The 22,766-nt window shown below is 40.3% G+C and overlaps 1 long non-coding RNA gene across 1 annotated transcript; it reads right to left on the minus strand.

Annotated features, from left to right (window-relative positions):
• Nucleotides 1-18,502: 18,502 nt before the first annotated feature.
• Nucleotides 18,503-19,320, minus strand: LOC121789220. The gene is made up of 2 exons (XR_006048001.1): nt 18,827-19,320; nt 18,503-18,737 (listed from the first exon to the last, which is right to left on the minus strand). It is a non-coding gene; the product is annotated as an uncharacterized LOC121789220 (long non-coding RNA).
• Nucleotides 19,321-22,766: the final 3,446 nt, after the last annotated feature.

Below are 22,766 nucleotides of genomic sequence, written 5' to 3' on the forward strand. Positions count from 1 at the left end.
GAAAAACAGAAACAACCGCCTCGCGTATAAAAACAGAGTGCATAACCGAAGAAGAGAGAGATATGTGTATGCAGACGTATCGATGTTCTAACTCCCAACCCGCTGGTGTTCAAAGGCCAAACGTTCTTATCTACTATAGGTCCAAGAAGCACTAGTGAAATCCTATCACGTCCAAGTTCAAACATTCAAAAGGCCAACACATACTCACATAAAAGCTCACATCAACATTCACGTCATCAAATCATCATACATCAGCTACATGCTTTCAAGTACATTCGACACTCAATAACAGTTCATAATTCAAATAATTTCCAGCTTTCCACATCACTTTGTACCCTTCCACATGTCTCAACATTTACTTAAACTTTACACAAAAACATTTTCGAACCCAAAATCACAATTTCCTCCACCTCCATATACTTTCCAAAAATTCAAAATTTTCATTACCTCATTTCAGGTTGAGTGCGATGCGTCGGATGTTGAGCCAATGACACTTTTGAAAACTTAGTCAAAACAGAAAAAGACTTTTGGGTCCAGAGCAGAAAGAAAACCTAGGCTCTGATACCACTCTGTCACGCCCGCATTTCCTAAGGATAGGAAGTACGGTGGACCGCGACTAGGGGAGGAATAAAGAAGCGGGGAAGAAAGGGGAGAACAGGAATATTTGACCCAAAAACATTTAATAAGAGGGAGTTCACTTCAAACATTGTACTAAGAAGACATTACTAAAGTTAATGTAAACAGAGTTAAATAAAAACAATGTATCGGATTACAAAGCAGCGGAAAAGACCAAAAGACAGATGATGCCGGGTATGACGACACGACACCATCCAAAAGACCAAGTAAAACACTCATTTGGCTTTCACTGCTCAACATCCGCCATCCCCATCGCCGCTCAACCTGCACATTAAGAAAACAACATGCAGGGCTGAGTACTTATTGCACTCAGTGGACACACGCCAAAATCATAGCTTGTCATGCCACATCAGTGTAACCTTGGGGTTTTAAGTGTAAGAAAATAACCCAAGTACACAAAATATATTTCATAAATTCGACTGCGCAGTCATTTTCAGATATTGCCACCCTTATTCCCACCATCATACACTATCTGATCCAACGGTGACAAGGGGCGTGGCCACACCCCAGGTCACTAGACCGGCCAACTTGCTCTCAGATGGCTCCCGATCTCGTGTACACTAGCCTGAGGGTTCGCAGCCCAACAGACCCGAATTCGATTAAACATATGTGGTAAACCACTTCAGATAGGTTTCAAAGCAAAACAGTTGGCAAGACAAACAGTTCACCTCCATAAACATTTCCGGAACAAAGTCCGTATTTAAAGATAACCCACATAAAAGTAGGGTAGAAAAGCCCACCTCGATTGCTTAGCTTTTAAAACAGTTCCCTTCAACCACACTTTCCTCGTAACAGTCACCCTTTTGAAAGATAAATAAATCATGATTAGAGTCAGGGTAGACGATGTTTAACGACAATGCATGATTCCTACGTGGACGACTTCAACATCTAGCACGTTACACGTATACACACTTAACAACATGTTATAACAAACACACAAAAAAACACGTCCGAAACACACCACGCACGCACCCGACACGCATACCACGTACCCAAGACGCGCACACGACACAAACACAACACTCAAACTCCCGGAACACCCACACTGCACAAACGGCTCACCTGGCTCGGAACAGGTTCGGGAAAAAGGCTCGGCGTCTCGGCCTGACTCGGTGCCTCGGCCGGCTGTCTCGGCCGCCTGTGTCTCGGCACCTCGGCCGACCATCTCGGCCGCCTGCTCGGCACCTCGGCCGACCGTCTCGGCCGTCCGGCTCGGCACCTCGGCCGACCATCTCGGCCGTCCGGCTCGGCACCTCGGCCGACCGTCTCGGCCGCCTGTTCGGCACCTCGGCCGACCACCTCGGCCGCCTGCTCGGCACCTCGGCCGATCATCTCGGCCGTCTGCTCGGCACCTCGGCCGACCATCTCGGCCGTCCGGCTCGGCACCTCGGCCGACCGTCTCGGCCGCCTGCTCGGCACCTCGGCCGACCATCTCGGCCGTCCGGCTCGGCACCTCGGCCGACCGTCTCGGCCGCCTGTTCGGCACCTCGGCCGACCATCTCGGCCGTCCGGCTCGGCACCTCGGCCGACCATCTCGGCCGTCTGCTCGGCACCTAGTTTACACCCCTTTTCCTCTGACCTCCGATTCTCAAACCCTATACGACATTCACACCACACCTCCTACGTCCCAAAACACACCCAAACACCTGGGTCATCCCTTCAAAACTCTCCACAACACTGCCCTAGGCCGAACCCTACAACTCTCGGCCAACACACACGAAAACTCTCGAACCAAACACTGATTTTCCCGAGCCATCTCTTGGCCAAACACACCCACATACTTCACAAAACACAACACTCAGAAACACACCCAAAGCACATGAAAACATCTCCCAAAAACATACAACTCGTGAATCTGCGCAGTCTACTTGCAAAAATCATAATAAAATCATACGACATCCAATGAAGCTGAAATTTACACGCCACACCGAAGACACATCCAAGTTCATACAGTTAAAATTTCGTACCAAAAGAAGATCGTTTGCTCAGTCAAAAAGGGGTCGGAACCCACTGTCAGTTACCATCAAAAACATGCTTCACACAAACACATAATCCCACAACTTATTCAGCATCTAACCCCTCCAAAACGTCCTACATGCATGAATTCGAATTAAACGAGAGTTGAGGCCTTGTGTTACCTTTCCCGGATAGTTCAACGTAGTGAAAAAGCTTTACTTCCTCTTACGACTCCGATTCACGACGAAGGGGGGTATCACCTTGAGGAATCCAAGACGATGATGAGAGGGAGTGAAAGGGGAAAGGTAAACCGAGAGGGAGGAGGGTGAGAGAACTTACCGGTGAGAGAGCAACTTCGCGAAAGAGAGAGATGAGAGATTGAGAGAGACCGAAGAGAGAAAAAGATTGGAAAAAAGGGAATGAATCGGTTAAGAGGGAGTGGGGGAGGTTGAGAAATTAGTGGGGAGAGAGGGAGGGTTTTCGAAAAAGAGAGAGGGAGAGGGAGAGAAAAACCGAGAGAGAGGGGGGGGGGGTTTAATTTATTAATTAAGATATTAATTTGCTTTTCAAATAACCATAAAACTAAATATTCACACCCATAAATAATATAAAACAAATAAAACATACCACACCATATCTTAAACAAGATATTCACAAAAGCAAACACCCCTTAAATAAAAAAACGGACATTACAAAAAAAGAGTGAAGAAAAATCAGAATAAGAGTGACGTACTTTGTAAACAAGGGTGAAGTAAAATTAGAATAAGAGTGATGTATTTTGTAAACAAGAGTGAAGTAAAATCAGAGTAAGAATGATGTGTTTTGTGAACAAGAGTGAAGTAAAATAAGAATAAGAGTGATGTGTTTAATGAAAAAGAGTGAAGTAAAATCAGAATAAGAGTGATGTGTTTTGTCAACAACAGTGAAGTAAAATTATAATAAGAGTGATGTGTTTTGTAAACAAAAGTGAAGTAAAATCATGCTAAGAGTGATGTGTTTTGTAAACAAGAGTGAAATAAAATCATGCTAAGAGTGATGTGTTTTGTAAACAACAGTGAATTAAAATCATGCTAAGAGTAATGTGTTTTGTAAACAACAGTGAAGTAAAAACATAATAAGAGTGATGTGTTTTGTAAACAAGAGTGAAGTAAAATCAGAATAAGCGTGATGTGTTTTGTAAACAAGAGTGAAGTAAAATCAAAATAACAGTGTTGTGTTTTATAAACAAGAGTGAAGTAAAATCAGAATAAGAATGATTTGTTTTGTGAACAAGAGTGAAGTAAAATCATGCTAAGAGTGATGTGTTTTGTAAACAAAAGTGAAATAAAATCATGCTAAGAGTGATGTGTTTTGTAAACAAGAGTGAAGTAAAATCAGAATAAGAGTGATGTGTTTTGGAAAAAAGAGTGAAGAAAAATCAGAATAAGAGTGACGTATTTTGTAAACAAGGGTGAAGTAAAATTAGAATAAGAGTGATGTATTTTGTAAACAAGAGTGAAGTAAAATAAGAATAAGAGTGATGTGTTTTATGAACAAGAGTGAAGTAAAATCAGAATAAGAGTGATGTGTTTTGTCAACAACAGTGAAGTAAAATTATAATAAGAGTGATGTGTTTTGTAAACAAAAGTGAAGTAAAATCATGCTAAGAGTGATGTGTTTTGTAAACAAGAGTGAAATAAAATCATGCTAAGAGTGATGTGTTTTGTAAACAACAGTGAATTAAAATCATGCTAAGAGTAATGTGTTTTGTAAACAACAGTGAAGTAAAAACATAATAAGAGTGATGTGTTTTGTAAACAAGAGTGAAGTAAAATCAGAATAAGCGTGATGTGTTTTGTAAACAAGAGTGAAGTAAAATCAAAATAACAGTGTTGTGTTTTATAAACAAGAGTGAAGTAAAATCAGAATAAGAATGATTTGTTTTGTGAACAAGAGTGAAGTAAAATCATGCTAAGAGTGATGTGTTTTGTAAACAAAAGTGAAATAAAATCATGCTAAGAGTGATGTGTTTTGTAAACAAGAGTGAAATAAAATCATGCTAAGAGTGATGTGTTTTGTAAACAAGAGTGAAGTATAATCAGAAAAAGAGTGATGTGTTTTGTAAACAAGAGTAAAGTAAAATCAGAATAACAGTGATGTGTTTTGTAAAAAAGAGTGAAGTAAAATAAGAATAAGAGTGATGTGTTTTATGAACAAGAGTGAAGTAAAATCAGAATAAGAGTGATGTGTTTTGTAAACAAGAGCGAAGTAAAATCATGCTAAGAGTGATGTGTTTTGTAAACAAGAGTGAAGTAAAATCATGCTAAGAGTGATGTGTTTTGTAAATAAAGTGACGTAAAATGATGCTAAGAGTGATGTGTTTTTTTAACAACAGTGAAGTAAAAACATAATAAGAGTGATGTGTTTTGTAAACAAGAGTGAAGTAAAATCAGAATAACAGTGATGTGATTTATAAACAAGAGTGAAGTAAAATCAGAATAAGAGTGATGTGTTTTGTAAACAAGAGTGAAGTAAAATAAGAATAAGAGTAATGTGTTTTGTAAACAAGAGTGAAGTAAAATCAGAATAAGAGTGATGTGTTTTGTAAAAAAGAGTGAAGAAAAATCAGAATAAGAGTGACGTACTTTGTAAACAAGGGTGAAGTAAAATTAGAATAAGAGTGATGCATTTTGTAAACAAGAGTGAAGTAAAATCAGAGTAAGAGTGATGTGTTTTGTGAACAAGAGTGAAGTAAAATAAGAATAAGAGTGATGTGTTTTATGAACAAGAGTGAAGTAAAATCAGAATAAGAGTGATGTGTTTTGTCAACAACAGTAAAGTAAAATTATAATAAGAGTGATGTGTTTTGTAAACAAAAGTGAAGTAAAATCATTCTAAGAGTGATGTGTTTTGTAAACAAGAGTGAAATAAAATCATGCTAAGAGTGATGTGTTTTGTAAACAAAGTGAATTAAAATCATGCTAAGGGAAATGTGTTTTGTAAACAACAGTGAAGTAAAAACATAATAAGAGTGATGTGTTTTGTAAACAAGGGTGAAGTAAAATCAGAATAAGAGTGATGTGTTTTGTAAACAAGAGTGAAGTAAAATCAAAATAACAGTGTTGTGTTTTATAAACAAGAGTGAAGTAAAATCAGAATAAGAATGATTTGTTTTGTGAACAAGAGTGAAGTAAAATCATGCTAAGAGTGATGTGTTTTGTAAATAAAAGTGAAGTAAAATCATGCTAAGAGTGATGTGTTTTGTAAACAAGAGTGAAATAAAACCATGCTAAGAGTGATGTGTTTTGTAAACAAGAGTGAAGTGTAATCAGAAAAAGAGTGATGTGTTTTGTAAACAAGAGTGAAGTAAAATCAGAATAACAGTGATGTGTTTTGTTAAAAAGAGTGAAGTAAAATAAGAATAAGAGTGATGTGTTTTATGAACAAGAGTGAAGTAAAATCAGAATAAGCGTGATGTGTTTTGTAAACAAGAGTGAAGTAAAATCAAAATAACAGTTTTGTGTTTTATAAACAAGAGTGAAGTAAAATCAGAATAAGAATGATTTGTTTTGTGAACAAGAGTGAAGTAAAATCATGCTAAGAGTGATGTGTTTTGTAAACAAAAGTGAAATAAAATCATGCTAAGAGTGATGTGTTTTGTAAACAAGAGTGAAATAAAATCATGCTAAGAGTGATGTGTTTTGTAAACAAGAGTGAAGTATAATCAGAAAAAGAGTGATGTGTTTTGTAAACAAGAGTAAAGTAAAATCAGAATAACAGTGATGTGTTTTGTAAAAAAGAGTGAAGTAAAATAAGAATAAGAGTGATGTGTTTTATGAACAAGAGTGAAGTAAAATCAGAATAAGAGTGATGTGTTTTGTAAACAAGAGCGAAGTAAAATCATGCTAAGAGTGATGTGTTTTGTAAACAAGAGTGAAGTAAAATCATGCTAAGAGTGATGTGTTTTGTAAATAAAGTGACGTAAAATGATGCTAAGAGTGATGTGTTTTTTTAACAACAGTGAAGTAAAAACATAATAAGAGTGATGTGTTTTGTAAACAAGAGTGAAGTAAAATCAGAATAACAGTGATGTGATTTATAAACAAGAGTGAAGTAAAATCAGAATAAGAGTGATGTGTTTTGTAAACAAGAGTGAAGTAAAATAAGAATAAGAGTAATGTGTTTTGTAAACAAGAGTGAAGTAAAATCAGAATAAGAGTGATGTGTTTTGTAAAAAAGAGTGAAGAAAAATCAGAATAAGAGTGACGTACTTTGTAAACAAGGGTGAAGTAAAATTAGAATAAGAGTGATGCATTTTGTAAACAAGAGTGAAGTAAAATCAGAGTAAGAGTGATGTGTTTTGTGAACAAGAGTGAAGTAAAATAAGAATAAGAGTGATGTGTTTTATGAACAAGAGTGAAGTAAAATCAGAATAAGAGTGATGTGTTTTGTCAACAACAGTGAAGTAAAATTATAATAAGAGTGATGTGTTTTGTAAACAAAAGTGAAGTAAAATCATTCTAAGAGTGATGTGTTTTGTAAACAAGAGTGAAATAAAATCATGCTAAGAGTGATGTGTTTTGTAAACAAAGTGAATTAAAATCATGCTAAGAGAAATGTGTTTTGTAAACAACAGTGAAGTAAAAACATAATAAGAGTGATGTGTTTTGTAAACAAGAGTGAAGTAAAATCAGAATAAGAGTGATGTGTTTTGTAAACAAGAGTGAAGTAAAATCAAAATAACAGTGTTGTGTTTTATAAACAAGAGTGAAGTAAAATCAGAATAAGAATGATTTGTTTTGTGAACAAGAGTGAAGTAAAATCATGCTAAGAGTGATGTGTTTTGTAAATAAAAGTGAAGTAAAATCATGCTAAGAGTGATGTGTTTTGTAAACAAGAGTGAAATAAAATCATGCTAAGAGTGATGTGTTTTGTAAACAAGAGTGAAGTATAATCAGAAAAAGAGTGATGTGTTTTGTAAACAAGAGTGAAGTAAAATCAGAATAACAGTGATGTGTTTTGTAAAAAAGAGTGAAGTAAAATAAGAATAAGAGTGATGTGTTTTATGAACAAGAGTGAAGTAAAATCAGAATAAGAGTGATGTGTTTTGTAAACAAGAGCGAAGTAAAATCAGAATAAGAGTGATGTGTTTTGTAAACAAGAGCGAAGTAAAATCAGAATAAGAGTGATGCGTTTTGTAAACAAGAGTGAAGTAAAATCAGAATAAGATTGATGTGTTTTGTGAACAAGAGTGGAGTAAAATCAGAATAAGAGGGATGTGTTTTGTAAACAAGAGTGAAGTAAAATCAGAATAAGAGTGATGTGAACAAGAGTGAAGTAAAATCAGAATAAGAGTGTTGTGTTTTGTGAACAAGAGTGAAGTAAAATCAGAATAAGATTGATATGTTTTGTGAACAAGAGTGAAGTATAATCAGAATAAGAGTGATGTGTTTTGTAAACAACAGTGAAGTAATATCATGCTAAGAGTGACGTGTTTTGTAAACAACAGTGAAGTAAAATCATGCTAAGAGTGATGTGTTTTGTAATCAACGGTGAAGTAAAATCATAATAAGAGTGATGTGTTTTGTAAACAAGAGTGAAGTAAAATCAGAATAAGAGTGATGTGTTTTGTAAACAAGAGTGAAGTAAAATAAGAATAAGAGTATGTGTTTTGTAAACAAGAGTGAAGTAAAATCAGAATAAGAGTGATGTGTTTTGTAAAAAAGAGTGAAGAAAAATCAGAATAAGAGTGATGTGTTTTGTAAACAAGAGTGAAGTAAAATCAGAGTAAGAGTGATGTGTTTTGTGAACAAGAGTGAAGTAAAATAAGAATAAGAGTGATGTGTTTTATGAACAAGAGTGAAGTAAAATCAGAATAAGAGTGATGTGTTTTGTCAACAACAGTGAAGTAAAATTATAATAAGAGTGATGTGTTTTGTAAACAAAAGTGAAGTAAAATCATGCTAAGAGTGATGTGTTTTGTAAACAAGAGTGAAATAAAATCATGCTAAGAGTGATGTGTTTTTGTAATAGCCGAGACCTAGATTCTCGAGAATTTTGAAATAAATACTAGAAATTTATAAAGAGAAAAGAAAGAGTGTTCATAGCTTTGAGCATACAGAACACAACAGTTAGTATATCCAGCTAAGCCTTGAATTTACAGATGTTGATTAAAAAAAATGAAAGAGCATTTGTTTATTTCTTGAGTAAAAGAGGTACAAGATTTCAGAATTTCAAGCTAATAAAGTACAAATGCTTGAAAAGTAATACACACCAAATAACTATTACACGTTAAAGAAAAGAGAGTTTTCAAGTAGAACTACTCGATTACACTATAGAGAGAAAAAAGAAAGTGTAAACTAGCGTTGGGCCTCTTCAGCACGGGCTTGCGGCCCAGATCTTTTCGATGGTCCGATGGGCCGAACTAGAGGGGCAGAGGAAATAGGTCTCCCTTGTCCCTGCCAACCGCACACAAAATGGAATTTAAGTGCATGAGATAAAAGACAAACTAGCACCATGCATTAGAAAAAGGAAAGAAGAAACTTACCTTTCAGAAAAATAAGAAAGAGCTGGGCCGGGAGAAGTAAGTCAGCCAACAGCACTTCACCACAGTGGCTGCACTCTGCAAGGCTGCGTCCCTGCAGCTCGTACTTCACTCGTACCTGCCAAAAACCAACAAAAGTAATGAATAAACCTAATACAACACCTCATGTGGAGACAAATACAGTTAAGTAGTACAGCAAGGGAATGCAGGGAATAATGCACCTTTCCAGCTATGATATCAAAGCACAACCAGGAGCCAAAGGCTCATCCAACTCACGAGTACACCCTGCGATTTTACTGCAGAGGGAACAACCACTAACCAGCCAGCAATTATAGCCAAGTACACCAGCCTTTCTCAGGCTTTCAGTTAGACAAAGGTGTATAAACAATCCCAGCTTCACCCTCTCTCAATACCACAACTCAGTAGCAAAGAAGCAAGCGAAAGAGAGGGAGGAAGAACTGAGGCAGAGAGGGATCGAGCAAGAGTAAGAGCAGCCTCACTCAGCAATCACAAGAGGTAAATCCTCCAAACCATACTAGCATCATGTAGCACACAGTAGATAGCTAAAGCATGAGGACTTAGGGACAGAAACTCAAGAACATAGGAGTATGCCTTAAATCCACACTTCACGACAGAATCGAAACTTCCACCACAGACTCACCCCCCCCGATGAAATAGAATCAAACCCAACAGAATGCAAGAGAAATCCCCTAATGCTCAAGTTACAGTATTATTGAAAATTCGCAAGTTTCATTTTTCAACGCTAGAGAATTTTTAAACGAGAAACTTAGCTTCGGAGGGAGAATGGCTCTGGCCGAGACGTCGTGCCGCCAGAGGCGGAAACGCTGGACGAGAGGTAGTGATCCGACGGCGGGGTGTCAAGAGCGGTGGCGAGCCGAGACCGCAGGCGTCCCCGGCGTGCAGCAGCGGCAACGGACCGCACCGTGTCCAGCCTAACCTCCTGCGAACAGCGACGGCAGGAGCCTCGCGAAGCTGGACCCCCCCCCCCCCCCCGCTCGTCCTCGGCAGCGGCGGCTCAATGGGCTCGCTGGAAGGGGGACAGCACCGACGAGGGGCTGCTGCTTCGATGCGACGGAGGGGTGGATCGACGGCGGAAAAGAGGCAAGCTGAGGCCACGCACCGGCGAGCCTAGTGTCGCGACAACAACAGTACAGCCGAGAGGGAGAGAGATCTTCTTGGCACCAATCGTCCCTCGCTGGAGACGGAGGTAACGGAGACGGTTTCCATTGGAGCCCCGCCGCTGCTAGGCGGACGGAACCGCGTCTCGCAGACCCGGAAGGAAGACGATGAGGTGCGACAGGGCATCGATGGCGGTGATGAGCGATGATGGCGGTTCGGCGCAGAGGTGACGGAGTCAAGGGATTCAATTTGGAATTTGGGGATTTGGAGTTGTGTTGTGAAGAAGAAATGGGAGAAGGCTCGACGAGTGAGAGTATAAAATTGGGCCTCCCCAATTTTAGAAACTTGGGCCTTGGTAATTTATTTTGTTTTTGGGCCTTTGCAATATAAAGTAAACAGTTGGGCCTCAGTTTAAGGAAGTAAAAGAAGTGGTTCCATAAAGTTTTGGGCCTGAAGAAATAAAATATACGGGCCAGATTAAATAAATCCCCTAGCTGGACCCGGAACTTAGTTGAACCCTTTTCCCTAGATTAATTCTAAGAGTTAATGGAATTAATGCCTTAAGCCACGGAAGGAACGAAATGTTAAGCCGTGTGAAGTAATAAGCGAAAAATATTTAAAGCAGACTTTTTTTGGTCACATAAAGTATTTTCTTAAAATACCTTAGACAATGTGGGAAATGCTAATACCCGAACAGTTCGGCCAGTTCCGAATAAATTAAATCGCTGATTTAATTAAAGAATTTAGATCTCTAAGATTTAGGAAGAAAGAGATAAAATAAAATAGCACACGCTTAGGCATGCATTCATGCAAGATACACAGTTATTTTTTAAAGCCTAATTTAAGTATATTAAATTTTGTAAAGGAACGTCATCGCTCGACGAGTAGTCTCAGGACAAGGAAAACACCCGTTTTGCAAAAGTTTAAGCAATTGAGGTGGGCTTTCTTTCTCTTCTTTCTTTAAAGCGTGTTTATGAGAAAAACATGATTATTTGAATGAGTTGTCATGCCATGTTTTGTTTTATGATTGCCTATCTGTTGACTATGCCAACCCAGTTAAATCGAATTCGGGTCCCAGTAGGTCAGTAAATCCTACTCGGACTAGTGTACACATAGGGACCGTGAGCTAGCGCTAGGTTGGCCGGTTCGTGGGTCGTGAGCTAGCGCCAGGTTGGCCGGCCCAGTGGTCGTGGGATGTGGCCATATTCCCGATTCACGCAGCTGATATGGCATATCATCAGAAGTTTAAATGACTGCAGTCTATTTTTCAGAAAGAAACAACAGATTTTAGTGACCGGGATAGATTTTCAGTAAAACCCCGCGTTCACTCAGCTTGGCTGACAACTAAAAGAAAATATTTTCGGCATGAGCCCACTGAGTGCATCAAGTACTCAGCCCTGCATTTTGTTTTCCTTAATGTGCAGGTTGATTGTTGTCGAAGCCGAGGAGGTGTTGGGACAGAAGACCAAATAAGTAGGAAGGTAGTGGGTGTAGTATGTCTTCATACATATTACATCTGTCTTGGTACTCTTCCGTTGCGCAAATTCAGAACATTCATTTAACAAAGACAATTTCTCATAACTACTCTGATTCAGCATGATTTGTACCCTCAACACACTTCAGACAATGTTTCTTTTGATTTAAGCATCTTATGATGAGTTGAGACAGTTTCAGTATGTTTTAGTCGCGGTAAAGCTACACTTTCTTTGACTAGGGAGATGTGGTCGTGACAGAGTGGTATCAGAGCACCTTTCTTTCGCTCTGACCCAAGAACCTTCTTTCTAAGCCTCAGTCCAGAACAGTAGCACTAGGCTAGAAAGTGAACAGAATGATCAGTACAAGATCCCAACACCTCAGCTCGACACGATCAACTGCACCAGAAACAGGGGTCGACGCCCGCTCGTCCAGAAAAGAGAATTTTAAAGAAAGAAAATATTTTTCCATTTTGAGAAGGAAAATGAAATTTTCTAAGTTTTCAGAAAAAGAAAAAAAAAATTTCATAGCCCTAAATGGGAACGAAAATGTTTATTTGAAAAGTTTGCAAGACGCAACGTGCTAGCTGATACTTTGCATGAGATATGCTTAATGTATCTGTGATTTATGTTTAAAGAGCTTGACATGAATGTATAGATGTCATGGGGACTATGTATGTGAACCTAGAGTGCTTTAGAAAAGTACCTTAGGTGAGACATGCAGAATCAAGTACTAGCAGAACGAGAATTTGTTACCGCCTTCCAGGGCGACGAGACCAACTAAAACCCATCAGTTTGGGCAAGCTTCAAATTCCAAGGAATTATGAGAAAGAAAAGACGAGCCAAAAAGCACTATTGTACTACTTATAGACAGCAATTAAAGGAAGTCCATTCTTTTAAGCACACAGATAGTATACGTATATATATGTATACTAGACGATGAACCAAGAAGTTCCCAATGTCTTTACAAAGACCAAGTTATAACGAAAATAGTTTACTTTCCAGCCTGTTCGGGAGATGCATCCCTACACGGAAAGAGATCGTACCCGCGATCTAGTAAAGTGATCTAATGTGGCGTAACAAGCCCAAGTGGCTACGTGATCCAGAAGCGATACTTATAGCGTGCTACGAAGCACGATGGAGAATGTAATGTTTTACCAGAATCAGCGTTCTAAGTTATCGAGAACGATATGAAAGTATGACCTCCAGCTGCGGTTATCAGTTTAACAGCACGAGGAACCCCATCTTGGAATGTATGGTTTCCCAGAACGCGTTTACCATGTGCGAGCTCCACAAGAAAAACAAGGGAGTGTCACATAACTAGAACCAATGATTATAATCAATAGTACTTACTTGGATTCCCAATGAAATCCCTTCTAAGAGTCCTTCCAAGGACGATACTCTCGTCTATTCAGACTCTAGTTTTGACTCGCAAGTACCATGTCAGTGTTCCTTTTTCTGTGCGAGGTTTGACTCATTTCCAGCTTATGGACTGCAGTCCTTTTGACTCATCGTACATAAGGAGTAAAGTTTTGACTGTTTAAGCTCCAGTCGTAAACCCTAAATTCTACAGTTGTTCATATCTATGATCTTCGGAATGAGCGTATTCTTCAGACATTCTTTGAACCTCCGGGACAACGATGTCCTGTCGGCTATTAAGACCTTTGATTGACTCACGTTCTGCAAGTAGTACGCCACTTTCATTCTCTTCAGGAAAGCGGTGACTCAGTTTCAGTTCCCAAATTTGGGATACTCTTATGTTCCAGGCATCGTTATTTGTTGTTGCCTCCTTTGAGCCACAATATTGGAGATTTATATCTCGATTTCTTGGACCTATGCAATGAAATTTCATTCTTACGATGCTTACGTTGTGATCCCCAGAGTGATCAAGACAGTTAAACATTCTCCTCAGGGAATTTCATGTGGTGCTGGAACTTTTTACCTCCCTATTTTGAGATCCTACAAAGGTGAAATTTTTCGACCTCGATTCCAGTACATGTATTATTCCTAGTCTCGGAATTTTTCTGCAGCTCGAAGTTAAGGCAAGCATATTGCACCTTTCCCTAATGAGCTTGCCCTAGCTGATTTTTCTGAATAGTTCATTTCAGTGCGTTGCCTTAATGAACCTATGAAATCATTGATGTGATTTTGATATCAAGATGCCTTTGAAACATGATCAATGTTCCTTCATTGCAATCGCCTACGTTTATAAATTTTCGTGGTTGATCATCTTAGGCGATGACATGTTTGAACCACTGTCCTTGATGCTCAGATCCTTTCAGTTTAATTGGACAACTGTATTGTCCTATTTTGCAGCTTACTATGGGAATTTATAGTTAATTCATTTCCATCCAGTTTTCATGACCCATCTCATGATTATTTCTAGCTCCCACCAGGGGTGAGCCTCAGCTTCTATGAGTTTACCTGGAAACCAGTTGAGCTACGTAGTTCTTTGAATGAACTCAGTACTTACCTTCAAGGTCGATTATCGATGAAAATTCATAAAAGTTGAACAAGGGATGTTATTCTTGTCCAGTTGGGTATTCAGGAGCCCTTCAGATTTTCAGTCATACTCTCTTGTGTGAATAATAATCCAAGTTAAGACTATTAGATTAATCATTGAGTTATTGATACGAGGCTAGCAGAAAAAGGCATGGTCTCAGTTTCTTTCAGATACGCATAATAAATACGTCCCCATGGAGACACGTGCAGGAAATGATGCACCAACCAGAAGCGTCGCATAACCGACAGCAAAGCGTTAAATACTTCGAATCTACGTACCGCTTGTGACCAGCAGGTGGAAGATCGAATACTTTGTTGTATAGAGAAGCAACTAGCCTTGAGTAGAGAAATATCAAGGAATATTTGTGGATTAAATGATGTCCGAAGACGTAAAAGACCTATATGGTAGTTTGAACGATCAAAATGCTTACTCCGAGTAAGATAAGTAAGCCACAAGAACAAAGACTCAATCATGGGCATATAATGAAAGCCATGGAGAAAGTACGAGTGTATTCGTAGTTTATGTTTGACGGAACAAATCCCATCAGCAAAAGGGATTCGTCTAAGAGGTGGCCAGGAAAAAAGCTAAAGCTGGAGAGACATTCGGGAAGAGGAACGCGTGATAGCACCGCTACCCTCACCGTCCCTACTATGAAGGGAGAAATTGAATTTTTCCTTTTAAAAGAAGTTATCGCAAGGGAACAGGATTTAGGGCCCTATAATATAGAGCAAGGGCAAACGTTGGCAATAAAATGCGACGAATTATTCTACGATATGCCACGTCTCAATTAAGCAGCTCAGAAAGGAGCTGTCGATAGAGTTTTGTGTTAATCTGGACACGAGATCTAGATCACTTTGGAAAGTCATGCTAGATTATTTCACCATGAATCGCTCAGTCGAACCAAAAAGGGCATGGAGACAGTAGCGTTGGGAGAAAGAAGCCAACACCTCCACATGCACTAAACTAATATTCAAGGATTGACGCGAGTAGAACAAGTCTGTACTAAATCATGACGAAAGAGTCGCAGTAAGCTCAAAAGCACCTTGAAAGCGGTAAAAGTAGACTACCTCAACTGAGCGAGAGGTTACGAGATCATTATGGCAGCTCAATGACTACCTTTACTATCGATGCAAGCGTTAGAGAACTCAATACCTGGCGATGAAATCTAAGATTAGAAATAGCTTCATCACCCAGACGAAATGAATTACTAAAGGAATGACTTGAATCAGTCATATTATCTCAGTCACCATATAGAATGGCGCTCAAGAAATAAGAAGAACTTAAGATCCAGTTACAAGAATAAGTAGACCTGGGTTTCATCAGACCCAGTGTATCGTTTTTGGGCGCATCAGTACTCTTCATGAAGAAGAAGGATGGGACTTTGCGAATGTGTATCGACTATCGAGAGCTAAATAAGTTAACCCTCAAGAACAAGTACCTCTATCGAGAATCAACGACCTCTTCGACCAGCTGCGAGGAGCCAGCGTATTCTCGAAGATGGGCTTGAGATCGAGTTATCACTAGCTGGGAGTCCGACAAGACGGTATACCTAAGACTGCACTTCGCACCAGATATGACCATTACGAGTTTACTGTAATGCCTTTTTGGGCTTACAAACGCCCCAGCCGTGTTCATGAACCTAATGAACCGCGTGTTCCGCCCATATTTGGACAAGGTCGTCCTAGCTTTTAAAGACGACGTGCTCATGTACTCAAAGAACGAGAAGAAACACGAGGAGCGCTGAGAACTACGTTAGAGACGTTAAGAGCCGAGAAGTTCTATGCTAAGTTTAGCAAGTGTGAGTTCTGGCTTAACAAAGTGAACTTTCTTGGACACTTAGTGACAGCAGAAGGGATCCGAGTAGACCCTGCTAAAGTTGAAGCCGTGCAACGTTGGCAGTCACCAGCGACGCCTAATGAAATTCGGAGTTTCCTAGGACTGGCATGATGCTACCGAAGGTTCATTGAGGGGTTTTCTAAAATAGCGAGGCCGATGACTCAACAGCTCAAGAAAGGAGTTAAAGTCAATTGGACCCCAGAATGTGAAGCAAGCTTCCAGTTGCTAAAGGAAAAGTTGACCACAGCGCCAGTTCTAGCTGTGCCAGAAGCGGGAGTCAACTATGTGGTGTATACAGATGCATCGAAGGTCGGACTCGGGTGCGTGCTGATGCAGAAAGGCAAGGTGATAGCATATGCGTCACGCCAGTTGAGGCCGCACGAGTTGAACTACCCGACGCACGACCTGGAACTAGCAGAAGTGGTACACGCTTTGAAGATTTGGGGACATCACCTCTATGGAGTTCGATGTGAGATCTTCACAGATCATAAGAGTCTCAAATACTTCTTCGAGCAGAAGGACCTGAATATGAGACAGCGCAGATGGCTGGAACTAGTCAAAGACTACGACTGTGGTATAAATTACCACCCAGGCAAAGCCAATGTGGTAGCAGATGCCTTGAGCAGAAAGACTGCGCCTCAAGTGGCTACTTTCCTCACCCTAGAGGAAGAGCTTATCTGGGAATTCGCCAAGATGCGACTGGAGATAGTGAGAGCCCCGGAGACAGTGGACAGCAGAATATCCACCTTGGTCTTAGAACCAGATTTAAGAGCTAGAATCATTGACGCCCAGAGATACGATGAAGCCCTAGAAAAGGTTCGTCTCAGAGTGAGGACCGGAAAAGGGGATTGTTACCGCGAAGAGGCGGATAATGCTCTCACTTTCAAAGGGAGACTATGCGTACCCAAAGAGGAGGCACTTAGGAACGAGGTCATGAGTGAAGCTCATGAGACACCCTACACTGCCCATCCTGGGAGTACAAAGATGTATCAGGACTTGAAGAAGCAATTTTGGTGGGATGGCAAGAAGAAAAGCATAACATCGTTTGTAGAAAGATGCCTGGCTTGCCAGCAAGTGAAGGCGTTACATCAACGACCCTATGGAAAGTTACAGCCTCTCGAGATTCCAGAATGGAAATGGGAGCATATAGCAATGGATTTTGTGACAGGATTGCCAAAATCACAGCAAGGAAACACTGCCATCTGGGTGATTATAGATCGACTCACCAAAAGTGCTCACGTCATACCAATTCGTATCACATACGGATCTGACAAGTTGGCACAGATTTATGTGCAAGAGATTGTGCGCCTACATGGTGTACCAGTAACGATCACCTCAGATCAAGATTCAAAATTTACTTCTAGATTTTGGATAAGCCTACAGCGAGAGATAGGCACTCAGCTGAATTTCAGCACAACATTCCATCCACAGACAGACGGACAGTCCGAAAGGACGATTCAGACATTAGAAGATATGTTAAGAGCCGTAGTGCTCGACCGTGGAGTAAGCTGGGAGTCAGTACTTCCACTTATAGAGTTCGCCTACAACAACAGTCACCAGGCAACTATTGATATGGCCCCATATGAGGCACTACATGGGAGAAGGTGTAGATCACCACTCTACTGGGATGAAGTTGGTGAGAGAAGGATTCTCGGACCAGACTCGGTAGAGGAAATGATAGAAATTGTCCGACAAATCCGAGGGAGAATCAAAGAAGCTCAAGATAGACAGAAATCCTATGCAGATGCTCGCAGAACGGATTTACAGTTCAAAGCAGGAGACAAGGTCTTTCTGAAAGTATCCCCATCGAAAGGGATAACCAGATTCGGCGTCAAGGGCAAGCTGAAACTGCGTTTTATCGGACCTTACGAGATCCAAGAAACAGTCGGCCCTGGGGCGTACAGATTAGTGCTCCCGCCAAGCTTCGAGAATGTTCACAATGTGTTTCAGGTATCACAGTTGAGGAAATATGTGTTCGACCTCAAACGCATAGTACACCAAGAAGAAATGGCGTAAGAACCAGATTTGAGCTATGAAGAAAAGCCAGAAGCAATTCTGGACGGAAAAGTAAAAGAGTTGAGAAATAAAAATTTTGTAACAGTGAAAGTCCTATGGAAGCAACACGGCCACGAGAAGGTGACGTGGGAGCTCGAGGACCAGATGAAAGAGAAATACCTGCAGCTTTTTGCCTAACCTAGACAAAATTTCGGGACGAAATTTTTGTTAAGGGAGGTAGAATGTAATAGCCGAGACCTAGATTCTCGAGAATTTTGAAATAAATACTAGAAATTTATAAAGAGAAAAGAAAGAGTGTTCATAGCTTTGAGCATACAGAACACAACAGTTAGTATATCCAGCTAAGCCTTGAATTTACAGATGTTGATTAAAAAAAATGAAAGATCATTTGTTTATTTCTTGAGTAAAAGAGGTACAAGATTTCAGAATTTCAAGCTAATAAAGTACAAATGCTTGAAAAGTAATACACACCAAATAACTATTACACGTTAAAGAAAAGAGAGTTTTCAAGTAGAACTACTCGATTACACTATAGAGAGAAAAAGGAAAGTGTAAACTAGCGTTGGGCCTCTTCAGCACGGGCTTGCGGCCCAGATCTTTTCGATGGTCCGATGGGCCGAACTAGAGGGGCAGAGGAAATAGGTCTCCCTTGTCCCTGCCAACCGCACACAAAATGGAATTTAAGTGCATGAGATAAAAGACAAACTAGCACCATGCATTAGAAAAAGGAAAGAAGAAACTTACCTTTCAGAAAAATAAGAAAGAGCTGGGCCGGGAGAAGTAAGTCAGCCAACAGCACTTCACCTCAGTGGCTGCACTCTGCAAGGCTGCGTCCCTGCAGCTCGTACTTCACTCGTACCTGCCATAAACCAACAAAAGTAATGAATAAACCTAGTACAACACCTCATGTGGAGACAAATACAGTTAAGTAGTACAGCAAGGGAATGCAGGGAATAATGCACCTTTCCAGCTATGATATCAAAGCACAACCAGGAGCCAAAGGCTCATCCAACTCACGAGTACACCCTGCGATTTTACTGCAGAGGGAACAACCACTAACCAGCCAGCAATTATAGCCAAGTACACCAGCCTTTCTCAGGCTTTCAGTTAGACAAAGGTGTATAAACAATCCCAGCTTCACCCTCTCTCAATACCACAACTCAGTAGCAAAGAAGCAAGCGAAAGAGAGGGAGGAAGAACTGAGGCAGAGAGGGATCGAGCAAGAGTAAGAGCAGCCTCACTCAACAATCACAAGAGGTAAATCCTCCAAACCATACTAGCATCATGTAGCACACAGTAGATAGCTAAAGCATGAGGACTTAGGGACAGAAACTCAAGAACATAGGAGTATGCCTTAAATCCGCACTTCACGACAGAATCGAAACTTCCACCACAGACTCACCCCCCCCGATGAAATAGAATCAAACCCAACAGAATGCAAGAGAAATCCCCTAATGCTCAAGTTACAGTATTATTGAAAATTCGCAAGTTTCATTTTTCAACGCTAGAGAATTTTTAAACGAGAAACTTAGCTTCGGAGGGAGAATGGCTCTGGCCGAGACGTCGTGCCGCCAGAGGCGGAAACGCTGGACGAGAGGTAGTGATCCGACGGCGGGGTGTCAAGAGCGGTGGCGAGCCGAGACCGCAGGCGTCCCCGGCGTGCAGCAGCGGCAACGGACCGCACCGTGTCCAGCCTAACCTCCTGCGAACAGCGACGGCAGGAGCCTCGCGAAGCTGGACCCCCCCCCCGCTCGTCCTCGGCAGCGGCGGCTCAATGGGCTCGCTGGAAGGGGGACAGCACCTACGAGGGGCTGCTGCTTCGATGCGATGGAGGGGTGGATCGACGGCGGAAAAGAGGCAAGCTGAGGCCACGCACCGGCGAGCCTAGTGTCGCGACAGCAACAGTACAGCCGAGAGGGAGAGAGATCTTCTTGGCACCAATCGTCCCTCGCTGGAGACGGAGGTAACGGAGACGGTTTCCATTGGAGCCCCGCCGCTGCTAGGCGGACGGAACCGCGTCTCGCAGACCCGGAAGGAAGACGATGAGGCGCGACAGGGCATCGATGGCGGTGATGAGCGATGATGGCGGTTCGGCGCAGAGGTGACGGAGTCAAGGGATTCAATTTGGAATTTGGGGATTTGGAGTTGTGTTGTGAAGAAGAAATGGGAGAAGGCTCGACGAGTGAGAGTATAAAATTGGGCCTCCCCAATTTTAGAAACTTGGGCCTTGGTAATTTAGTTTGTTTTTGGGCCTTTGCAATATAAAGTAAACAGTTGGGCCTCAGTTTAAGGAAGTAAAAGAAGTGGTTCCATAAAGTTTTGGGCCTGAAGAAATAAAATATACGGGCCAGATTAAATAAATCCCCTAGCTGGACCCGGAACTTAGTTGAACCCTTTTCCCTAGATTAATTCTAAGAGTTAATGGAATTAATGCCTTAAGCCACGGAAGGAACGAAATGTTAAGCCGTGTGAAGTAATAAGCGAAAAATATTTAAAGCAGACTTTTTTTGGTCACATAAAGTATTTTCTTAAAATACCTTAGACAATGTGGGAAATGCTAATACCCGAACAGTTCGGCCAGTTCCGAATAAATTAAATCGCTGATTTAATTAAAGAATTTAGATCTCTAAGATTTAGGAAGAAAGAGATAAAATAAAATAGCACACGCTTAGGCATGCATTCATGCAAGATACACAGTTATTTTTTAAAGCCTAATTTAAGTATATTAAATTTTGTAAAGGAACGTCATCGCTCGACGAGTAGTCTCAGGACAAGGAAAACACCCGTTTTGCAAAAGTTTAAGCAATTGAGGTGGGCTTTCTTTCTCTTCTTTCTTTAAATCGTGTTTATGAGAAAAACATGATTATTTGAATGAGTTGTCATGCCATGTTTTGTTTTATGATTGCCTATCTGTTGGCTATGCCAACCCAGTTAAATCGAATTCGGGTCCCAGTAGGTCAGTAAATCCTACTCGGACTAGTGTACACATAGGGACCGTGAGCTAGCGCTAGGTTGGCCGGTTCGTGGGTCGTGAGCTAGCGCCAGGTTGGCCGGCCCAGTGGTCGTGGGATGTGGCCACATTCCCGATTCACGCAGCTGATATGGCATATCATCAGAAGTTTAAATGACTGCAGTCTATTTTTCAGAAAGAAACAACAGATTTTAGTGACCGGGATAGATTTTCAGTAAAACCCCGCGTTCACTCAGCTTGGCTGACAACTAAAAGAAAATATTTTCGGCATGAGCCCACTGAGTGCATCAAGTACTCAGCCCTGCATTTTGTTTTCCTTAATGTGCAGGTTGATTGTTGTCGAAGCCGAGGAGGTGTTGGGACAGAAGACCAAATAAGTAGGAAGGTAGTGGGTGTAGTATGTCTTCATACATATTACATCTGTCTTGGTACTCTTCCGTTGCGCAAATTCAGAACATTCATTTAACAAAGACAATTTCTCATAACTACTCTGATTCAACATGATTTGTACCCTCAACACACTTCAGACAATGTTTCTTTTGATTTAAGCATCTTATGATGAGTTGAGACAGTTTCAGTATGTTTTAGTCGCGGTAAAGCTACACTTTCTTTGACTAGGGAGATGTGGTCGTGACAGTTTTGTAAACAAAGTGAATTAAAATCATGCTAAGAGTAATGTGTTTTGTAAACAACAGTGAAGTAAAAACATAATAAGAGTGATGTGTTTTGTAAACAAGAGTGAAGTAAAATCAGAATAAGAGTGATGTGTTTTGTAAACAAGACTGAAGTAAAATCAAAATAACAGTGTTGTGTTTTATAAACAAGAGTGAAGTAAAATCAGAATAAGAATGATTTGTTTTGTGAACAAGAGTGAAGTAAAATCATGCTAAGAGTGATGTGTTTTGTAAACAAAAGTGAAGTAAAATCATGCTAAGAGTGATGTGTTTTGTAAACAAGAGTGAAATAAAATCATGCTAAGAGTGATGTGTTTTGTAAACAAGAGTGAAGTATAATCAGAAAAAGAGTGATGTGTTTTGTAAACAAGAGTGAAGTAAAATCAGAATAACAGTGATGTGTTTTGTAAAAAAGAGTGAAGTAAAATAAGAATAAGAGTGATGTGTTTTCTGAACAAGAGTGAAGTAAAATCAGAATAAGAGTGATGTGTTTTGTAAACAAGAGCGAAGTAAAATCAGAATAAGAGTGATGTGTTTTGTAAACAAGAGCGAAGTAAAATCAGAATAAGAGTGATGTGTTTTGTAAACAAGAGTGAAGTAAAATCAGAATAAGATTGATGTGTTTTGTGAACAAGAGTGAAGTAAAATCAGAATAAGAGGGATGTGTTTTGTAAACAAGAGTGAAGTAAAATCAGAATAAGAGTGATGTGAACAAGAGTGAAGTAAAATCAGAATAAGAGTGTTGTGTTTTGTGAACAAGAGTGAAGTAAAATCAGAATAAGATTGATATGTTTTGTGAACAAGAGTGAAGTATAATCAGAATAAGAGTGATGTGTTTTGTAAACAACAGTGAAGTAATATCATGCTAAGAGTGACGTGTTTTGTAAACAACAGTGAAGTAAAATCATGCTAAGAGTGATGTGTTTTGTAATCAACGGTGAAGTAAAATCATAATAAGAGTGATGTGTTTTGTAAACAAGAGTGAAGTAAAATCAGAATAAGAGTGATGTGTTTTGTAAACAAGAGTGAAGTAAAATAA

Source organism: Salvia splendens, unplaced genomic scaffold (genome assembly GCF_004379255.2).
Source record: "Salvia splendens isolate huo1 unplaced genomic scaffold, SspV2 ctg176, whole genome shotgun sequence".
NCBI classification, from domain to species: domain Eukaryota; kingdom Viridiplantae; phylum Streptophyta; class Magnoliopsida; order Lamiales; family Lamiaceae; genus Salvia; species Salvia splendens.